At 42.8% G+C, this 20,745-nt stretch overlaps 1 protein-coding gene and 1 pseudogene across 1 annotated transcript in view; both read left to right on the top strand.

Moving 5' to 3' along the window:
• LOC126456070 (rho guanine nucleotide exchange factor 12) overlaps window positions 1-20,745 on the top strand; it is a 1,154,422-nt gene that overhangs the window by 217,171 nt on the left and 916,506 nt on the right. The window lies entirely within an intron of this gene.
• Window positions 15,903-16,020, top strand: LOC126458797 (5S ribosomal RNA; annotated as a pseudogene).

Below are 20,745 nucleotides of genomic sequence, written 5' to 3'. Positions count from 1 at the left end.
TCAGTATGGAATGTTTTAGAAGAGAGACAGGAAAATTAACCACTGGTATATGTAGTATACGTATTGAAGAGAACGACACCATCCTAACCAACAGTACACAAGTAGCTAATGTATTTCACAACGATTTCTTAAGTCTAGGCGAAAAAATTGGTGAGAATAGTTTAAAAGAAAAAGCCAGACAGTTCATGAAAGAGTCAGTTTTGAGAAATCCTAATGAGATTAATTTTCATCTAACAACCTGTTATGAAATAAGGAAAATCATTAAATCTTTGAAAAATAAATGTTATGTTGGAGTAGATGACATCTCTAACAAAATATTAAAACAATGTGGAGCAGTTACAGCTGATATTCTGAGTCACATCTGTAATTCATCACTTATTCAACATGTTTTCCCAGACAGGTTAAAATATGACATTGTCAAGCCTCTCGGCAAAAAAGGGACACAACAGCTCTCAGTAATTACCGACCGGGAGCCTTGCTCACAGCATTCTCAAAAATTGTCGAGAAAGTACTGTACTCAAGGGTAGTTAGCCATCTCAGCAGTAATGGGATACTTAGTAAATCACAGTTTGGATTTCAAAAATGCTGTTCTACTGAGACAGCCATAAAAAGTTTCACTGCCTACATAATAGTCTTTAAATGGTAAACTGTCACCAATACGAATTTTCTTTGACTTATCCAAAGTGTTTGATCGTATGAACCATGACGTTGTGTTACAGAAATTACAATTCTGTAGTATAAATTGAACCTACAGAAATCATACCTACAGAACAGGAAGCAAAAAGTTTCTTTACATGGTTTAAGTGATTTAAGGAAGTTTCCCACTTCATCTAACTGGGGTGAAATTACATTAGGTGTTCCACATGATTCGGTCATGAGTCCCCTTCTGTTCTTGATATATGTCAATGATCTCCCTTCTTATCTGAATCAAGAAGCTAAACTGACACTGTTTGCTGATTATACAAGCATCGTTATTAATACAGTAAAAGAAACTCCAATAGAAAATGATACAAATAATGTCTTTGGAAATGTTATTGATTGGTTTTCTGCGAATAGGCTTGCTCTGAACTTTGAAAAAACACAGTACATCCAGTTTTCTACTGCAAAGAGTACAGTTCCTTCAATAAATATAACACATAAACAAAAATCAGTAACCAGGGTAGAGCATACTAAGTTTTTGGGTGTACATATAGATGCGAATCTTAATTGGAAAATCATATTTTGGATCTCCTAAAGCGACTAGGTCCAGCAACTTTTGCAACCAGAGTAATTGCTAATTTTGAGGATATAGCAATTAGCTAGCTAACATACTTTTACTCTTCTATGTCATACGGAATAATATTTTAGGATAACTCAACACTTAGGAAAAAAGTATTCACTGCTCAAAAGAAAGTGTTTCGAAGAATGTGTGGGGCTCATAGTCGCACATCTTCTAGGTATCTCTTTAAAAGGTTAAGAGTTCTTACAACAGCCTCACAGGACATTTACTCAGTAATGAAATTTGTTCTCAACAACATGGACCAGTTTAAAAACAACAGTGACATTCATGATTACAATACCAGAAGAAAGAAAAACTTACACTATCCTCTAATTAACCTCTCTGTGGCACAGAAATGGGTAAAATATGCTGCTGTAAAACGTTTCGATAAATCACCAGATAAAATAAAATGTGTGACAGAGAGCTGTAACAGTTGTAAAAATAAATTGAAATCGTATCTCCTTGACAACTCCTTCTATACCATAAATGAATTCTTAAATAGGAATTAATGCAGTAAATATATAGGTAAAATATATGCATTTTGTGCCATTTAAGAGAATGGCGTAGGTAATAAAAATTTAAGCTTAATAAATGATATGTTCATTTATGATGCACTTGACACGTTCGACATCATAACGGTTACCGCGAGATTGATCATTGGAACATGTAACTAAGTAACTTGATCTGCTTCCGTGGCCAGCAAAATCCTCAGATCTGTCCCCGATAGAACATCTGGAAGGGCAGCTCGGACGTCAGCTCTGTCCCAGTGCAAGTATCCAAGATATCAAGCACTGGTTAGTTACAATTGGTGTCGGTCGCTTTTCTCAGGATACGGCCTATAACGGCATATGGCACCCTTCTCAACCGGATCAGTGCGTACACCGAGGACAAAGGTGGTGTAATCTCCCGTGCAGTGAAGTTGCCTCGAATGTGTAATCACTGCAATAACATCACATATCGTCTCAGTTTGTGAAGTTTCAACACGTATCTTCCTTCCCATCTGGATGTTTCACTTTTTGTCAGGTAGAGTGTTTTGACGTTTCGTCATCACAAGTGACTAGTATTGTCAAAGATTCACTCTTCATACCTGCTCTTGTTGGCCACCAGGAGTGGAGGGATAATCTTCGACATTGTAGCCACTGTGCTGACAAAACGCCAGAAAACTCTCTGACCGACCGTCGGCATAAGATCCCGAGACGAGCAGCAAGAAGCAACATTATCGAGAATCCTTATTAAGCGCAATACGAACAGTCCTCGACCCGTGAGAAGATGCGTTATCTTACTAGAATGTCCCCCCCCCCCCCCCTCCATTTGGACTATAAGGAAACAGTGTTGATAAAATCACATAGTCTTCAAGGAGCTCTTCAGTACTTCAACCGTCACCGCTATGTTAGATATCTTTATTCTCACTGTATCCAGCGAGAAATACGCATCGCACGTGGAAAAAAAGCAATAACTTCTGCATGAATTCGTCACAGCGATATATTTGTATAGAAGACAGTCAGCCTTGTAACCATGTCAATTGTGAAGTAACTCAATGTTTTGTGGCTTGTCTTCATCCTCTTCGTTGCATATATGAATCGTGTAGTACATACCAGATTCTCGTAACTGCCACTTCCCTCTATGAATCATTTAGTACAGACAGTCGTCGTCAGCGTTGCGGACAGCGTTTACGAATGACCATTCCACAACATTTGCTACAAAATGCTGACGTGTTCGAACCAGCCTTCTCTTGGTTGAGCTTCGATGCTGTAAATAAACGTATTTCCTGACTCAATGTGAGTGAGGTGGCTTTATGATCCTTCACGGCCGAATAGTCTCTCTGTTCTGTCGAACGTTAGTGGCGCGGGTTTGTTGAGATTCTGCGTGCCGTTGAGTATGGTCCTCCAGAAACCCTAGATTCCGTATTCTCATGACAGTCGTGGAATCCCAAACAACTTGACTAGCAGTATCGATAACTCCAGTCTCGTCACACTACGAACCTCCCGCTATGTAATCCCGATCTCCTTTCCTACACGAGGCGTAATACGATCTCCTCACAAACACTTAACATTCATAGGCCTATGCTATTTCTGTATAAGAAATGCGGTGCGTAATTTTACCTTATATATACAACAAAGACGTCGTTACTACTACCTATTTTGGCAGGTGCGCTGAAATGACAATCTTTTGCTTACCCAAGCATGTGGTACATTCCGTTCCAGTATGAAAAGCATATATAAATTTCGTTTCGCGCTCTAAGGAGCACGTGCAACCATTACTTAGCATTGGTTTTCTTGTTCTTCATATTTTGCCAAAACTTCCTCATCCTTTCGCTTTGAGCCTGTCTTCTTTGTTGCGACCAGGCGTTTTTAAGTTTCAAATTCCTTCCTGTTGGGTTCTTGGGTATTAAGATATGTGTATTGATTCTCTTCCTGTATGCAGTCCGTGTAGTCGCAAGCTGCTCAATACTAATTTCTGCGATGTTACTTATGGTGTCTGTGGGTCAAGGTATTTTGGACTGTCCGCTTCCGTTGACGATGTGGAAGATTTTATTGGTCAAGCGAGAGTCGCTCCGTCGTGCTGTATGACCATTTCGTGCGTTTTTTCCGTGCAATACAAAGTTAGCCAATCAGGTCGTTGCGCCCGCAAATCCAAGTAGCCTGGTTCAAATGTCTCTGAGCACTATGGGACTTAACATCTATGGTCATCAGTCCCCTAGAACTTAGAACTACTTAAACCTAACTAACCTAAGGACATCACACAACACCCAGTCATCACCAAGTAGCCTGCCAGTGACAGTGTCACCAGATGTAATCTTTGTTCGGTTTACTCAGGTCCTTGAATTTGCACGCGCACCGTCGTGATTGGCTAACATCAGTGCTAGTTTTTCAGTTGAAAGCATGGGCGATTTTTTGCAGCAGCCAGCAACATGAGAGATGGGAACGAGATTAGGTTTCGTACTTTACAAGTAAAACAAGAAGAGTGAGAGGGCTGCATTATGACGTGGAAAGCGGCATATGCTTCTCACATCAGCGAGGCAATGTTCTGATGGTACCACAGAGAAAGTACGTTCCCGCTAAAAATTTGAAGGTCAGAGAAGGTTCACTACAAACAGAAGATGGAAGAGATTGTGTGTTCATTTTCTGTATAGTTGTGGCAAAAAGGATAATGAAGCAGTTGGAACTGATACAACTAATTTTGCATGTCACAAAGTAATTACAAAAATTTTGCGGTAGTGCAGTGACAATGACACACGGCTAAGGAAGAGGGCGAGATTCTTGACATGTGCATTGAAACCGACTACATGTTTATTGCTTACATAGTAACATTTCCGACTATACGGTATTGGGAATTAAGAAATGCATGAAAAAATAGCTCTGCGCCAAACGAAAAGAAAGAACTTAGTTATGTGTCTAAAACAATTTTCAATATACCATCGCAACTTTTTAAGAAACTGCTAATGTCGTTTCATAATAATAATTAAATAAATTTTGGTTTGTCTTCTTTCTGTGAATGTAAGTCTCAATTTCTTGTATATATTTATCCTGTGGCCTTTGAACTGGAGGTCGACGTTGTATTCTAGAAGTTGTGACCTGTATCTTAGATATGTATGGCTTTGCAGACTCGTGTTAGGTTTCATACCGAAATACGTTTGTGCATTGCATTAAACGTTCCTTGCAGGTGATTTTAAAAATGCTGATTTTGTTAATCTGTACTAGGTTTTGTGATCTGCACCACCAAAAATTTAGCCACCTGCAGCAGGTGCGTTACTTCCTTCGGAAATAGTTTCAAAGGAGATTTTGCGATAAGCACTGGGAGAGGTCGTTGAAAGTTGTCAGTATTCTCAAATGTCAGGTGCCGGGTTTTACTGTGTGTATACTGCGCCACTCTTGGAGACGTTTGCGTGCTCCCATATAAGTACAGTACTACTAGTTGAGCGCCTAAGTCATTTTTGCGTCACATTTCAGCGCGGCTTGAAATTCTCTGCTGCTTTTAACCCACTGTTGGATAACTGCCACCGGATGACGCATGTGCTAACGCGCTAAGCTTTCTGCCTAGTACCACAGTTCATACGTAAAGCATAAGACGTGATTATACGATGTTGCTCAGGAAACTCAGTGATTGTTCTCTTAAGATTATCACAACTACGTAACTAAGCTCTGTTCTAAATTACCTTTTATTCATACGCCGCTACCGACTGGACCCGCCACCGTTTGTTAGAGTAGTCCCACTTTGCAGATGGCTTTCCAGTTGTACAGTGATTAGTTGACATTTCTTCAAGGACTCACTCCTGTACTGCTTGTACGTATATTAATTTCACTTTCTAAGACAACATTTACAATGTTTAAAAGCAAAGTTTTGTATGTATTCATTGTTACCATATGCTGTGATTTTCCTTCGTTTCCGTGTATTTCCGTGTATTGCAGTTGATTTCTTTGACAGTTTGTCATATGTGCTACCATATAGAAGTTATTGGTATAATGCTGTATACATGCCAACGACAATAAGACGGAAACGTAGCTCTGAAGTGTGTCCCATCTTTTATCCGCTTCCATGTAGCATACAGGTGACGTTCACACTTCACGAAACTACTATTTCACACTCAAGTTGTCGGTGTGGTCACTAAAGTTATCAGTCAGACAACAACAATATGGGACAAACGTACTGTGCTTTCCGAAAACAGTGTATGCCAGTCCGCAGATAGTTGTACTCCTCACTACCAAAGAGCGTTGAATATTGCTTTTCAGTGCATGTGATCACGAAAAAACAACCTCACGCTCTATCGACACTGTTCTTGAAAGACGGGGCGTAGAAAATTTCAAAACAGGCTGATGCTAGCAGGGTGCGAAAAAGTTGCGGATTTCGATTGCCCTACAATGCTGAGCTATTGAGCTACAAGGAAGAGAGCTATCTCCGTCCCCAAGCCGTGGTCTGACGCAGCTGAATCCGCGACCGTGAACTGACTCATCACCATATTGCGTGGCACAGTTCTGTTCTAAAGTGTTAGTCTTGTCATTTGAGAATGGATATTCTGCTGTATAGTGGAGTGCACGATGTAGCGAATCATCCTAGATTATAAAAAAACTGTGCGGCAGGTGAAGAACCGAACGGTTGCCTTCAGCGGGTAATGATCCTATTGGCTGAGAAACCCAGCAACGCTGCCTAGTGAAAGATTCGTTTTGCAAAGAGGTATGCTGGGGAGCTTCTGAGGAGGTGGGATACAGGAACTGACTGGTGGAAGCTGTGAGAGCGGCTCGTGAGCCTTGACTGTGTAGCTAGTGATTAACAACATTGCCCGCAAGTACAAGCGTCTGGTTTCGAATCGTAACCCACGGCTCAGTTTTCATTTTCACGTTTCACTATTATTATTATTATTATTATTATTATTATTACTGTCGTTATTATTGAATATGTCGCTGGGGCCATCTAGGACTACAGTAAGTCTCGGTGCATTTGACAGTAAACTTTGCTTTCTTTGAAGCCTGGATTTCATTCCTTCTTTGTGAGTGGGCTTGCTGTCGCACGTCCTTCCAAGGGCATCGCGTCTCCTTTTCGTTTGCTCCTCTCTGTGCAGCTCGTTCATCATCTTGGTGAACCTGTTGTCCATTCGTTTGAGGTGAGCATGAAATAATAATAGTGACAATAATAGTAATTATCATTATTATTTAGATAGAGTGCTGTAGCAATAGATGATAGGAAAGGCCTGCGAGTATCACACAAATCTTAAATCATTCACATCCAAGAAATGTTTATTTTTGTATGCAATAAAGTACTGTATGTATTTATTGTACCACGAAATGCCTGCATATAGAATCATACAGCAGTGGATGGGCAGTAGTTACCTGGTGACCATACTTTGTTCTGGACCCACAAAATCAGTTGATAGGTTTAAAAATCTGTTTATTAGAGTGATTGCTATATTTAATTGACCGGCGCTATTCATTACACCGTTGTTCCTAAATGGCATATCTGACTTTTACATCAGTTACCAGCCACTGTTCGAACTGTTAAATTATTGTTGCGTCACGATAAGTCGGCTGTATGCGCAACAGGAGAGGCGAAGTTGTTGCGGGATAGGCCAGCTGTCTCATTGTTAGCGTGGTAGTGCACCAGTGTTGGTTATTCAGACTATATTGTCGGCGGCATCTGAGATGAGAACTACGTGCAACCACTTCTTCTGGCCCGGGGTGGTAGCTGCAACTGCGAATCCTAGAAAAGCAACACCAACGTTCAGATGCGTCGTTAGAGCCGCTTTTCCATCGCTCGGAGTATTCTTCACAGATAAGCGATTGCCTCGATGATTTTTTTTAATATAAACCAGTACAGTCAGTGACTTTTCCTGGATAGGAGGACCGGAACGGGATGGACTCAGCCTTGTGATGCCAATTCAAGAGCAACTTGACCGAATACTAGAGGCTCCAGGCCACTAAAACTGACAACGGCCTGGAGAGCTGTTTGCTGATCCCATGCCCTTCCACACTGACGATGCCGACAGTGAGGATGCTTACATTCCAAAAGTAAAGTTATCGGCAGACTTTGTTTCGCCTGTGACATGGAATCTTAGAGTAGCCGATAACTTCTGGGAAAAAATACGGCTTTTCTCATCATTCTCCTTCTTTGTTAATTTCTGTTGCACCAGTTCTAGTTCGCATCGGTTGTTATACTCGGTCATCCTCAGTTAATTACGAAACTAGTATTCGTCCTCGATAAAGTTATTTCACAGGTCTCCTATAAAACTTTTAGGACCAGCATTCCTGGAAGAAAGGATACTGCGGAGACATGGCTTAGCCACAGCCACAGCCCGACTCGAAGTCAGGACCTTAACATTCGGTACAGCAGTTACCCGCGCAAGACAAAGGTTCCAGGTTGGAGTCCCGGTTCGGCACACAGTTTCAATTTGCCAGGAAGTTCCATATCGGCGCACACATTCCTGCAGAGTGAAAATCTCATTCTAGAAACACCCCTCAAGCTGTGGCTAACCCAGGTCTCTGCAATATCCTTTCTTCCAGGATTTCTAAAGCTGCAAGTTTCGAAGACGAGCTTCTGTGAAGTTTGGAAGGTAGGACATGAGGTACTGACGGAAATAAAGGTGTGTGGACGGGTCGTGAGCGGTGATTGGGTAGCTCAGTCGGTAGAGCACTTGCCTGCGAAAGGCAAAAGTCCCTAGTTCAAGTCTAGGTCCGGCACAAAGTTTTAATCTGCCAGGAAGGTTCGTATCAGCACACACTACGCCGCACAGTGAAAATCTCATTCTGGAGTGTGCTGTTATAGTGATCACTAATTTCTCATTTTGATTGCAATTAGTAATCCGCTTTTGAAATGCAGCAATTTAGCTCGGGACTCATTAACTCGTGACCTTATTTCAAAGCTACGGGCTGAGAGTAGACAGACATAGGAAAAAGTTCCTCGACTTAGGGATTTTGCCGGTGTATTTTTTAAATAGAATACGAAAAGGGAATTGCACGTTGTGTGTATTACCTGCAACGCGACCACAGCGAGCAAAGACCTGAGGGAACAGAGTCCAGCCGGTGCCTGCAGTGAGCGCGGTGGCGCGTGCGGCGCCAGCTGCGTGGCGCGGCGTGTTTTTGCGGCACGCTGCGGCGCTCGTGGTGAATGGGAGGCCCGCTCCACAACCAGCAGCCGCGACAGAGGCAGCTGGCGGCACACAAAAAGCGCCGCTCTCCTCAACTACACTACGGTATTACCCACCAACAAATATTGCCCGTATCTGTCATTTCTCACTCTCGTCGCGCTCGTATCCTCCGACCGCTGCTCACACATAGCCGGCCGGTTATCCCAGAGCTTGAAAATCGATGCCGAAACCTTCGTAACACTAGAATATCAACACCAACCCAAGTTTGCGAATCAGATATCGGAGTCTTCTTTTAATGCTCCAACTACATGAATTTTTTTATCTCACTAAGTAGCACTGGGTCGTACAGGCTCCAAGTAATTTACTTCGGATTTATTGCCAGTGTATTAATGAACATAACGAGGGAGATATGATTTTCCAATGTGCTTATGGTGCCGTATTGATCCCAGTGGTGCTAGGAAGAGTATAGCAACAACTACTGCAAGACACCCTTAGAATGGGTATAAAAATAAGTTGGAAAAATATTTCCATTGTCGCAGGTGTTTCTTATGGTCTCGAAGAAAATAAATACCGACATACCTAATTTTATTAACTATTTTATCTGACTATCAGCTTCGGTGTCTCATTGGTATGAACTGCAGATCCCTACACACGTAGCTAGATAATTCCCTTAAACGATTGTGCTGTTATAGTGATCACTAATTTCAACTTGCTTCCGAAGATTTCTAAAACTGTTCTGTACACGTGGTCCCTCCACACCTCTAACTTCAATTCATATACACAGAATGGAACTACCGGAAACTTCTTACAAAGCTGTTCAAAGTAACATTCACCATTCTATTTTTAAAAACATTACGTTTAGGAAACAAACAAACAATTTAAGTTGAGGTCATATTAATCCCAGTGGTAGGTACCAGGAGGGTGTAATGTAAGACTCGTCCTTATATTCTCGCCCCACTATATGTCTCACAAAACGACGATTGTAAAATGTGCCTACTAGCATCATCTTCAGTGACCTGGACATCGACAGTACGTTAATCCCTGATCTTTTTTTCCTTTTCCCTTATACACTACAGGTTGTCGTCGCCCATGATCGATATAGGTCCTTGATGGAAGATACAGTGCTAATTCTTGTTGGAGTATCTCAGTGAACATCTTCAGATGTACTAATGGCTGGGGGCCAGTCATCTGGATCTGTTGACCACGGTTCAGCGGTCGTGAATTATTCGTCACCGTCTGCAGATGAGGGAGCGATACTACGCACAACAAAAGAAGTCTCTGTAATTGAATCGCTCATCAGTGTATGCTATCAGTTGCAGACTAGACATTTTGTGGCCTCGATTTTGAATTGTCGTCACCGGAAATTGTCTATTCCATTGTTCTTGTTTGTCGACATGAGGTTGCATATTTTCTTTCACGCACGAGTCATGTGTGTTAGTGGGAAATGAAAGACTTTGCACTGACTTGTCAGTCTTTAAACTGCACAAGATATAATTCCCTGTTTCTACTTGACTCCCGCCTTAACTTTCAGCACCTTACTTGCATTCCGGAGGTACGGGGTTGAAATTCCCGTCCAGCCATGTACATTATTCAGGTTTTCCATAAATCGTTATGACCAATGCGGGATGGTCTCTGCAAAAAAGACACGCCGTATTTCCTTCCCTGTTACTTTGCAAGACGAACTTGTTCTGCTCTCTTAATCACCTCGTCATCGGACCTAGTCTTCTTGCGTCCTTTCATAGATTTAAGACCAAATGCATCTTGCTGTGTGAAGTACTGTATGTAGAAAGTAAATGAAGCCCAAGTTCAACATAAATTCTTCAAAAAGGGCACGACCGCCTGTTTGTGCCACTTTTTGTGAGATCTAAAAATGTGCTTCGAATTAGAATCTACATCTACAAGATTATTCTGAAGTTCACACTTAAGTGTTTGACAGAGGATTCAGAGAACCACTTCCAGACTATTTATCTACCGTTCCACTTCCGAATAGCACGTGGAAAAAATGAAAATTTTAATCTTTCCATGCGTGTCCTGATTACTTGTGTTAATACTTGTGATGATGGTCATACCCCCTATGTAAGTTGGTATCAACAAAATATTTTGACTTCCTTTAACCACTTCCTGTGGTTAAAATAACCCGCATATTTTGAAAGTTCAGTCAGGTGGAGGAAACATCACGCCGTTGGCCAGGTATCATAAATAACAAGCTAGTTTCCTACGCCACCGACTGACCCATCACGTTCAAATGCACCCTGTTATAAAACAATAGTACGTCACTGCGAGCATAAGTTGTTTCTGTGTTCTTGCGTTCTTTTTGTGAAGTGTGGTTTTTGGAGCATTGAAGTATTTTGCGTTCGTCAGATGTTGCTGAGAACTGTTTTTTATTAATGGCAGCGTGGTGCGTCTGAAGATCAAGTTTTCTGTAAGAGAGTTCGTTCGAAAACACGTGCACCGGATAATCACAATGTTCACATTATAGCAGTCTAAAATACACAGACGTCGTGTTTGGTAAGAGAGAGAGGGCCCTACGTTGAAAAAACGTATGTTTCGCCTCAAAGGAGCGAAGATATTTAAGGGGATTAAATCAGTGCTTACACTGCCTTCACAAGTTTGTTGTTGTCACGAAAAGTTTGCATCTCCGAAATTTATCATAGAACGAAGTGATGTAATGGCTTAGAGATACCTTTATCTGCATGCCATCAGGAATTTCTCATTCGAGGACATCGTGTAACTTGCCAAGACGTTGGTGAATGATGTGACTCGTTCCACGTACCGCACAGCCGAAGGAACAACAAAACCACCAATGGGGAAGCTTAACAGGAAACTGTTAGCCACTGCACATTGCCATTCTTCTGATTTGTACCGATTGTTTGCAATTCTGCGGTAAGTTAAATGCAAATAACATGGAACTTGATCAGAAAGCGTGTTTCATCCAATATGTCTTAGCGACTACATTAGCAGTTGACCTACATCGTATGAAGGAGTCATTCAGCAACACGTAGCTAGTTTTTGTGCTGGTAAAATGTCTTATATCTTGGGGTGATTAGTAGATCTTCTTCTTCTACGTCAACAAAAGCTCACATAGGCTCCCATATACAACTGATATGTGCTGAAGTGAGAGCAAGGCATAAAGGGGAGATTTGTAACTTCTCTTAGGGAGCCGCGTGTAATCCCAGTCTGACACTTCAGATTCAGATTTTCCGTAGTTTCCCTGCAACGGTCCCTAGACAGTCGTTGTTACTGTATTGAGCAATATTAACGAAGTTATCCCCGGATTGCTCAATAACACTTTGCAATTATAGTCTGGTTCGAAATTTTGAACTATCAAGACGCTGCTGCTATGATGATTGACCTACTTTCTTTCAGGTAGATGTAAAGAAAAGAAAAGCTGCGCTCTCTGGCCTTGATGGGTCAGTCGGCACCAACCGACCGCTGGATCATTCTCTGCCAACGTCGTAATGGAGGGACGTGGGTCAGCACACCGCTCTCCCAGCCGTTGTCGGCTTTCTTGGCCTTGCAGCCGCTACTACTCGGTCAAGTAGCTGCTCAGTTGGCATCACAAGACTGAGGTACACCCATTCCAGTCCTTCGACCAAGGAAAAATTCCTCCACGTGGCAGCCAGACGCGCTGACCACAGAACTATGGAAGCGGATTTTCAATCAGAAGGTGGATGAAAATTTGCTATAAGGAGCGTCAAAAACTCACATATTGAGAGAAGTTGAACGAGATAAGTGATTGTCAGAATGTTTTACGCGATGGTGGCCCATCATTTGATGCGTTAATGGAAATGGTTGCCTGTATGTTCTTAAAAAAATATTTTTAAGAAAAGATCTTTCCTTGTAGCTACTGGGTACCGCTCTCTGTATTTGGTGAGCAACAGCTCATAAGAATCATTCTTAAATTTCCAGTTTTTAATATGCATCAACCCTAACATCCCATAATGTCGGCAGTGATTTGTACATTCCGATGGACTCTGTTGTGAATGATCTTTCTTCTTGTTTCGAACTCATTTTAGTTGATAAACACCACAGCGAGCACAAAGAAGCCAAAAGACTGTACCTCATCGAAGCACTTGAGTGACTGGCAAGGGTATTGCGAATACTGCCCACAACGATTCTCGAATGGCGCAATATATTTCCAAACTTCTGAACTATTCAGTATTATTTTGTAACCTCTCAACCTAGTCCATATACTTTCATGTATTGCACAACCATAATTATTTATGGCTTATATTGACCAGCTGGGGACTGCTTTACCTATGGCGACCGCCAAGGTTGTTCCTTTCCTGTGCTTGGACCAGTAGTCCGACGAACATCTTAGTGGTAAGAGCGCGCCATCGGAGCACGCCTTGCAGGGCGACTCAGCCGTTCAACCTGTCCAGGGGTCTGCACTTCCCTGCCACACTCAGCAAAGTCTTCCACACCACAGTGCGAGGCGACCGCCTCCGAAAGGATACAGCGGAGAATTCGGAGCAATATAGTTTACGTATTATTGACGGCCGAAGAAGGGAAAGCAATAAACCACTTGGGCTGTCTAGAGATAATACTGTCGCGATAAGATAGTTGTCACTTCTCGGATTCTCTGCTGGGTTTTTTATGCTGTCAAACTATCCAATCGAAGAGCAGCATGATATCACATGGAATGTGAATCCCCTATTTCGTGACCTGTTGTTGCACCCGGCTGCAATGCCTCAGTCATATGCTCGTGTACGGGAAGATGCTTGTAAACGGTGCTTCAGCTTCTTTTAAGTTATTCCAAGAAGAATGCCGCCGAGAAGAACTTTGCACTTGGTATCGTTGTGTAATTACTATAACGAGTTTGGTAGCTGTGCGTTTGGTTTCGTTTTATATCATTTTGGTGCGTTGCATTTGCCAAAGAAAAAAAAGTGAGATTCTGTGTCAAGAGCTTTACTGAATCGTTTTAAGATTGGTGTTAAAGATGCGTCTCAGCCAAGTAAATATGGTTCAGATGGCTCTGAGTACTATGGGACTTAACATCTAAGGTTATCAGTCCCCTAGAACTTAGAACTACTTAAACCTAACTAACCTAAGGACATCACACACATCCATGCCCGAGGCAGCGGTAGCGCGGTTCCAGACTGAAGCGCCGGCCGGCTCAAGTAAATAAATTGGAAGCAGTGTAAGTGACTAAGAAGTTCAGTGAAACATTTTGAGGCACACTTATCTTCTGTTAGCGAATTACGACAATCATTTGTGAAGTTTGAGCAATATTCGACTTCTGGATTCCTCAAAGAATTATAGATACAACAGACTTCTTTTGACTTCACACAAAAAAATGCGCACGTTGTTAAGTTCAAACTTTTTTGTGTCTGTTGGATACTAGAGAACGAAAAGGTGCAAGTTGCCGTTAACTTCGGATGCTCCAGGCCATCGCATACGCATTGCTGTTTCTTAATTTATGAGGCGGGTAATTTTTACTCGGCATAGCACCAATTCTGCACAGGAAATTACATATCATGATACATTTTATTATTGTTAATCAGCTATGCGGCAGTCATAAAAGATATTTACTTCAAAATAATTAATCTGCTGTATTTGGCTGACAACTTAGGTGCCGTTGAAAACTTTTATGGTGATAGTTCCCAAGCTTTCTCGACGTGACATGTTCGGAAACATAATCATACATCCTAGTACGTCATTGCACCCATACTTCTGATAATCGTAACAGACCCACCCAGCACTTCTTGTTTCAGTATCCAGTGACTTGGATATTGTCAGTTCAGTACTTTTTATTCAGATATCTCTATTTCAGTTTGATATTCGATTTTTAGCCCAGTGTTGTCTTGAGACTTATACTGAAGGCTGTTGCAGCTACGGAAACGGAAAACGCTGTTAGCCCTCCAACGTTGTGGCTCATCATATCTGTTCCGCAGGGAAAATGATAAAACCGGTAAAATCAGTAGATGTTGTGAAATAGCTTCGGTTTCGGAATTAAATAATTGATCTTTGTAGAGACTCTGTCATACTTTGTGGAACAAAAGCTGTCATATGGGCCTCAGATACAAATGAATCAATCAACATTACCTTTGCTCAGGAGCGTATTATTAAATACAGCATTAGAGCAAGGAACTAGTGCATCCAGAGGCGACTCTTCAAAACTCTTGAATTTACATAACGCTGTTGGAAACCGCAAATAGTCGGTTACGTCTTTCACTTCTTCTTGTGCGAAGTCTCAGTGACATTGTCTCCGAAATTCCTACTGCTGATAAAAATTCGTTCTGATGTCTGATGAAGAAATGGCAACGTACCGGTGTTGCATGGAGAAAGCCCGTGGACTTTTTTGACTGAGCTCACTGTCGAGCAATGATCATACACGGATCAGATATGTCCTTCAGTGACACACATATCGGGAATAACGGAGGAGTTTCCGTATGTGTGATACATAAACAAGGTAAGATCGTTTTTCCTCAACTTGCTTTTTGTTTCCTTCTTATTAATGTTTTCATTTCACATTCTGCTGTTTCTGTAGAGCCTTATGGTAGAAAGTATTATGCATTGCAGAAGGCACTAGACGCCTTGTAGATCGGGTGGCCACTCCAGCTTCACAAGTGCCAGTCGCGTAAAGGTTGAATATAAGTCGAGCCTCACGACGAGCAGTTATGTACTGCCGCTGAACGCGACCGTTATAAACACTATCGGTGACTGTGAGCTGTTGCTGGTTCTCTTGGCGGTAAAGCAGCAGAAAATCACGTCAGCAAACATTACTGCTATGATAGCGGCTGAGAACGTGTCTTAGATAAGAAACACGTGAGGCTCGTTTTACATCTTCGTGTTGACGGAGACATACCTCGAAGCAGATAATCTTACGGCCAAAGTAACTTACCGTTTTAGAATAGATGTACTGCGTAAACGGTAATTTAGGTCGTCTGCCATCGCGTTGAAGAGAAGAGTGAACTGGAATAAATGAAAGAATCATTCCCTCTTCCTGACTTTGTTATCATAACATTCTGTCTCTTCCTTTTTCCCGCATTCGTTACAATTTTCATTTTGCATTTACAGTCGGTCTGCATCGGCGCAGAATTTAATGAGATGTTATGTAGGAAAGTAGCCGACGGCCTTGCTGCAGTGCTAATACCGGTTCCCGTCAGATCACCGAAGTTAAGCGCTGTCGGGCTTGGTTAGCATTTGGATGGGTCACCGTCCGGTCTGCCGAGCGCTGTTGGCAAGTGGGGTGCACTCAGCCCTTGTGAGGCAAACTGAGGAGCTACTTGATTGAAAAGTAGTGGCTCCGGTCTCGTAAACTGACGTGCGGCTGGGAGAGCGGTGTGCTGACCACACGCCCCTCCATATTCGTATCCAGCGACGCCTAAGGGCTGAAGATGAGACGGCAGCCGGTCTGTACTGTTGGACCTTCAAGACTTATTCGGATGGTATATATATATATATATATATGAGTACAGTCTACCAATACGAAATAGAACGCAGACGGATTCATTTATTACGTTTGACGACGAGATGACATTGTGAGTCGACGTTCTCGCTCACTTTCAAAGTAATTCCAGGTGTGTCCAAAAGTATTCAGCGCCATCAGAGCGTGATTACCGAGTGACAGAGCACTCCGTGCAAAGTTGCGCTAACCTATGAAGGACACTTGTAAATTTTTACCCTGGTCAGACTTACTAACAACTACAGAAGTGTGTTACATTCCGGGGAATGTTATGTTGACGTGCTCAACACGGAAATGGCGGGTCCTTCCTTCTAGTGACAAGCGAACCAATAGTCCGATCCTAATGGCTGGGATGCGAAGCTATCTAGAACAAAATAAGCAACTAAGGCTAAATTCGTTTTAAATAGATCTATTCAATCTTCCGCGACATCTCCACCGTAAGCGAAGCTGTAATGCACTGTTTAAAATAGGTTGCTTTCGAACCGCGTACGTGTGATTCGTGTAGTCACACGCGGAGCTGTAGGGGTAGTTGCAACAGGTGTAACAGATTATAGCATATCTACCTTTAGAAATAAGACATAATCATCGGTATATGAAAAAGCAGAAAGAAAGCAAATACAGGAGTAACCATGAACATCAGGGTTCTTCAAACAAAACTCTCTAAGACCTGTGCCAAAGTTCCGGCGTAATAAACAAAATATTTCCTTCTCACGAAGTAATCAAACATAGAATGTCAAACCAACTGAAAGCAGATTCAGTAATACAGCTAAACAAAAATGGTTCGTATTTCGTGAATCTAGAAAACTCTAATAATGGTGATGTGTATTCAGTACAATTTAAGTAGAACACACTCTAGAGTATCCATACTAATTGTCATTTGTAGCGTATAGAACAGCGAATGTGCTATCAACGACTGATCTGCTGTTTTCACGTCTAAACTGACATCTGGAACCGTTGCTGTAGTAGTGCTCCTCAAATATTTTGAGGGACGCTTGTACGAAGATACGGTGAATACTACTGCCGAATTGTTACAGATTTTCAGTTCTGTTAATATTCGAGGAATTATGACAGAACTAAAATAGTTTGAAACGATGGTGATCGTGTTGAAAGAACATTTCCTCTCTTCAGAAGGCGATAAAGATGTAGTGATGAATATAGTCTCGGAGAGCAGATTCATAACCACAGCTCAAGAGTGCTTCCTTTGCACTTGTATTAATGGCCCAAGAGACTGCCATGACAACCTTCCCTTCACATAGGGGCAGAAATCCATTCCAGTACGATTATGCCATAGGTGGTAAATCATTGGAAGCGGTAACGACCGTAAAATACTTAGGAGTTACTATCCGGAGCGATCTGAAGTGGAATGATCACATAAAACAAATAGTGGGAAAAGCAGGCGCCAGGTTGAGATTCATAGGAAGAATTCTAAGAAAATGTGACTCATCGACGAAAGAAGTAGCTTACAAAACGCTTGTTCGTCCGATTCTTGAGTATTGCTCATCAGTATGGGACCCTTACCAGGTTGGATTAATAGAAGAGATAGACATGATCCAGCGAAAAGCAGCGCGATTCGTCATGGAGACATTTAGTCAGCGCGAGAGCGTTACGGAGATGCTGAACAAGCTCCAGTGGCGGACACTTCAAGAAAGGCGTTACGCAATACGGAGAGGTTTATTATCGAAATTACGAGAGAGCACATTCCGGGAAGAGATGGGCAACATATTACTACCGCCCACATATATCTCGCGTAATGATCACAACGAAAAGATCCGAGAAATTATAGCAAATACGGAGACTTACAAGCAGTCGTTCTTCCCACGCACAATTCGTGAATGGAACAGGGAAGGGGGGATCAGATAGTGGTACAATAAGTACCCTCCGCCACACACCGTAAGGTGGCTCGCGGAGTATAGATGTAGATGTAGATGTAGAACTCTACCCTCCGTGTCTTACTTTGTTCCAGCAGAACGTTGTCCTCAGACGTGCTACCTTGTTGTGAACCATAAAACTTTAATCAGGGAATCACCCGTTACGAGCCAGCGGTAGTACAGTCGGTCCTCCTGTGTTGGATGCTTGCTTCGCAGCCCCACGCACTGCAGGGTTCGCTGAAGTAGTGTTAGACCCTGTTATTTCGTGGGTTATTTAGATGGTTTGCTATACCGCTGTGGCGTGTGAGAACGAAGCAGTAAATAAGATTTAATGTACTGTCGATGTCGAAATGGTAGGAGGCGAAGCAAAAGTCCGTATTGGACAAGTATAGAGAAAGAAATGGGCCGTGTCCTTTCAAAGACAACATCTCTGCGTTTGCGTAAAAATTTCAGGGAAGCTACAGCAAATCTCTACCAGGGTGGTCTTTAGTTTAACGTGAACCCCGCTTCTCCGGAATGTGAGTCCAAAGCGTTAATAATTTCGTCATTTCATTGTCATAATTGTCAGCCATTGAAAGATACTCAAGCCTAGGCGGCACTTCACTCACTGGGCGATTCAGTTGCATTTAGTTAATCCCTGAGGGGGTACGATGAAATTGAAGTCATGAATAGCGTCAAAGCAACATTGGTGTAATGTGTTAGCTGGTGTGCAGCAATGTAGAGTAGCTGCAGGACCTTTGGTGCACTTCTCTCTCTCTCTCTCTCTCTCTCTCTCTCTCTCTCTCTCTCTCCCCCCCTCCCTCCCTCTCCCCCTTCCTCTTGCCCTGCTTCTTCCCCTCTCTCTTTTCTTCACTCCCTCTCACCCTTTCCTCTCTCTCTCTCTCTCTCGCTCCCTCTCCGCTTGTCACGTGACATGGGCGCTCCCTGGCTGCGAGCCGCAGCTGGGCGCGTGTGGCACTCCTGTGGCTGTCTCTGAACCTGACACCCGATACCAGCCAGCCGGCAGCTGTGGTCGCTCCCATCAGCGAGACCGCCCAGACCATTACCTCTGAATCGTTTAGGCACTTCCTTGTAATCGTCGCCGGTGAGAGCTGCACTAGCATTTATTTTATCCACGCCGCATTTAGAGAGCTCCCGACTTTTTCGAAATGGTATTAAACACCTTTATCTCTACTTTGTGGCGGATGATACTTCTGGTGTTACTTACTTTTTCCTTCTACCCTGTTCCGTTCGCGAACGGCTGGAGTGAAGAACAATTGTCAGTAAACCTTAGTGTGACTCGTGAATTCTCGGGTTTTCTCTTTCTCGTCATTTTATGAGATGCACTGCCTAATCAAAAATACCCGAACAATATGGACTAGTCATTGTATGTCACCTGAGTAACAAATCCATCAGCGATGTATACAGTAGAAGAACAGATCGGAGACGATGATTGATCGAATGTGTATGGCAGTGCACCATGTCATAAAGCAGCCCATGTGAGGCAGTGGCAATGTGATACAGAAGAAGGAGAAATCGGAGACAGTCACGGGAGTGCAAGGAATATGTTAAAAGCAGATTAAGTCGACGGTATGCATATTGTGGCTGGAGGGATACAATACCGAGCGGTGTGGTATTCAAGCCTCTACACTAAAGAAGAAGAGGCGAAATGAACACAATATCCCGTTGATGATACGTTATTAGGCAACAATTTCTGCCATGTCATGAACAGTACAAACAAATAATAGCTTTGGCGATCGCTTGCAGCGTATATCAATCAGAATTAGACTGCAAGACTAGCAAGGAAACCCATAGAACAGTTGTTACATATTTTACGTTTGACTTCAAAAGGTGCCAGAATAAACGGCCCTTCACGTGTGAAAGAGACTACATAGACTGAAAAGTGGCATACAACATTTGATTTTTACGAGAAAATGAAGCTGCAGTTTTATATAAACGTGGATTCATACACCACCTGTAGTATCAGCCTACAGTGCGGTACAGTATCGAACGCTTTCCGAAATGTTGTTACCAAGATACCTAATATGCGAGAAGTACTACCAAACAAAAGTTCTGGGCATTGTTTGACTGCTGTGCTGTACAAAGTTTTGGCGTCATGACATGCTACGTGTAACAAGCTCCACTTGCAAGAGTGATGGAACTAAGATGTTACTACTTCCCTTTTCCTTCGTCGAGCATAAACGTGAAAGTGGTGCCACCTTAACCAGATGTTAATTTCACTTTTCTGTGTAAGACGACGTTACTGTCTGCTTCTCTCTCTTTTCTCGTACGTAAACATGACGGTGCTTCACCTCCGGCGGGTGTTCAGTTGGCTGTAAGTGAACCTGAATGGATAATCTTTGGGCAGTGGTTCAGCTTTAGTTGAGTGCCGGCTGCCTGGTAATTTCACGCGCAGGGGAGCGTAAGGCCGTAGCCAGCCGGCAGCGCGTCCCCTCACAGGCCACCCCGTGCAGTTAGCCGGACCAAAACAAAGCGGTTGCTTTGTGGCGCTGCCCCTTAAATGGGCCACAATTACTCTCTGCCGGCTGGCGGGGTCGGCCGGGGATCGCGTTGCGCTGCGCTGCGGCTTCCTGAACGCCAGCAGTAGGCCCGGTGTCGGAGTTCGTTACTCTAGCCACGCTCACACCCGTGTCGG

The sequence above is a fragment of the Schistocerca serialis genome, chromosome 2 (assembly GCF_023864345.2).
Source record: "Schistocerca serialis cubense isolate TAMUIC-IGC-003099 chromosome 2, iqSchSeri2.2, whole genome shotgun sequence".
Lineage (NCBI taxonomy): Eukaryota > Metazoa > Arthropoda > Insecta > Orthoptera > Acrididae > Schistocerca > Schistocerca serialis.
This window is presented reverse-complemented; position numbering and strand designations above follow the sequence as displayed.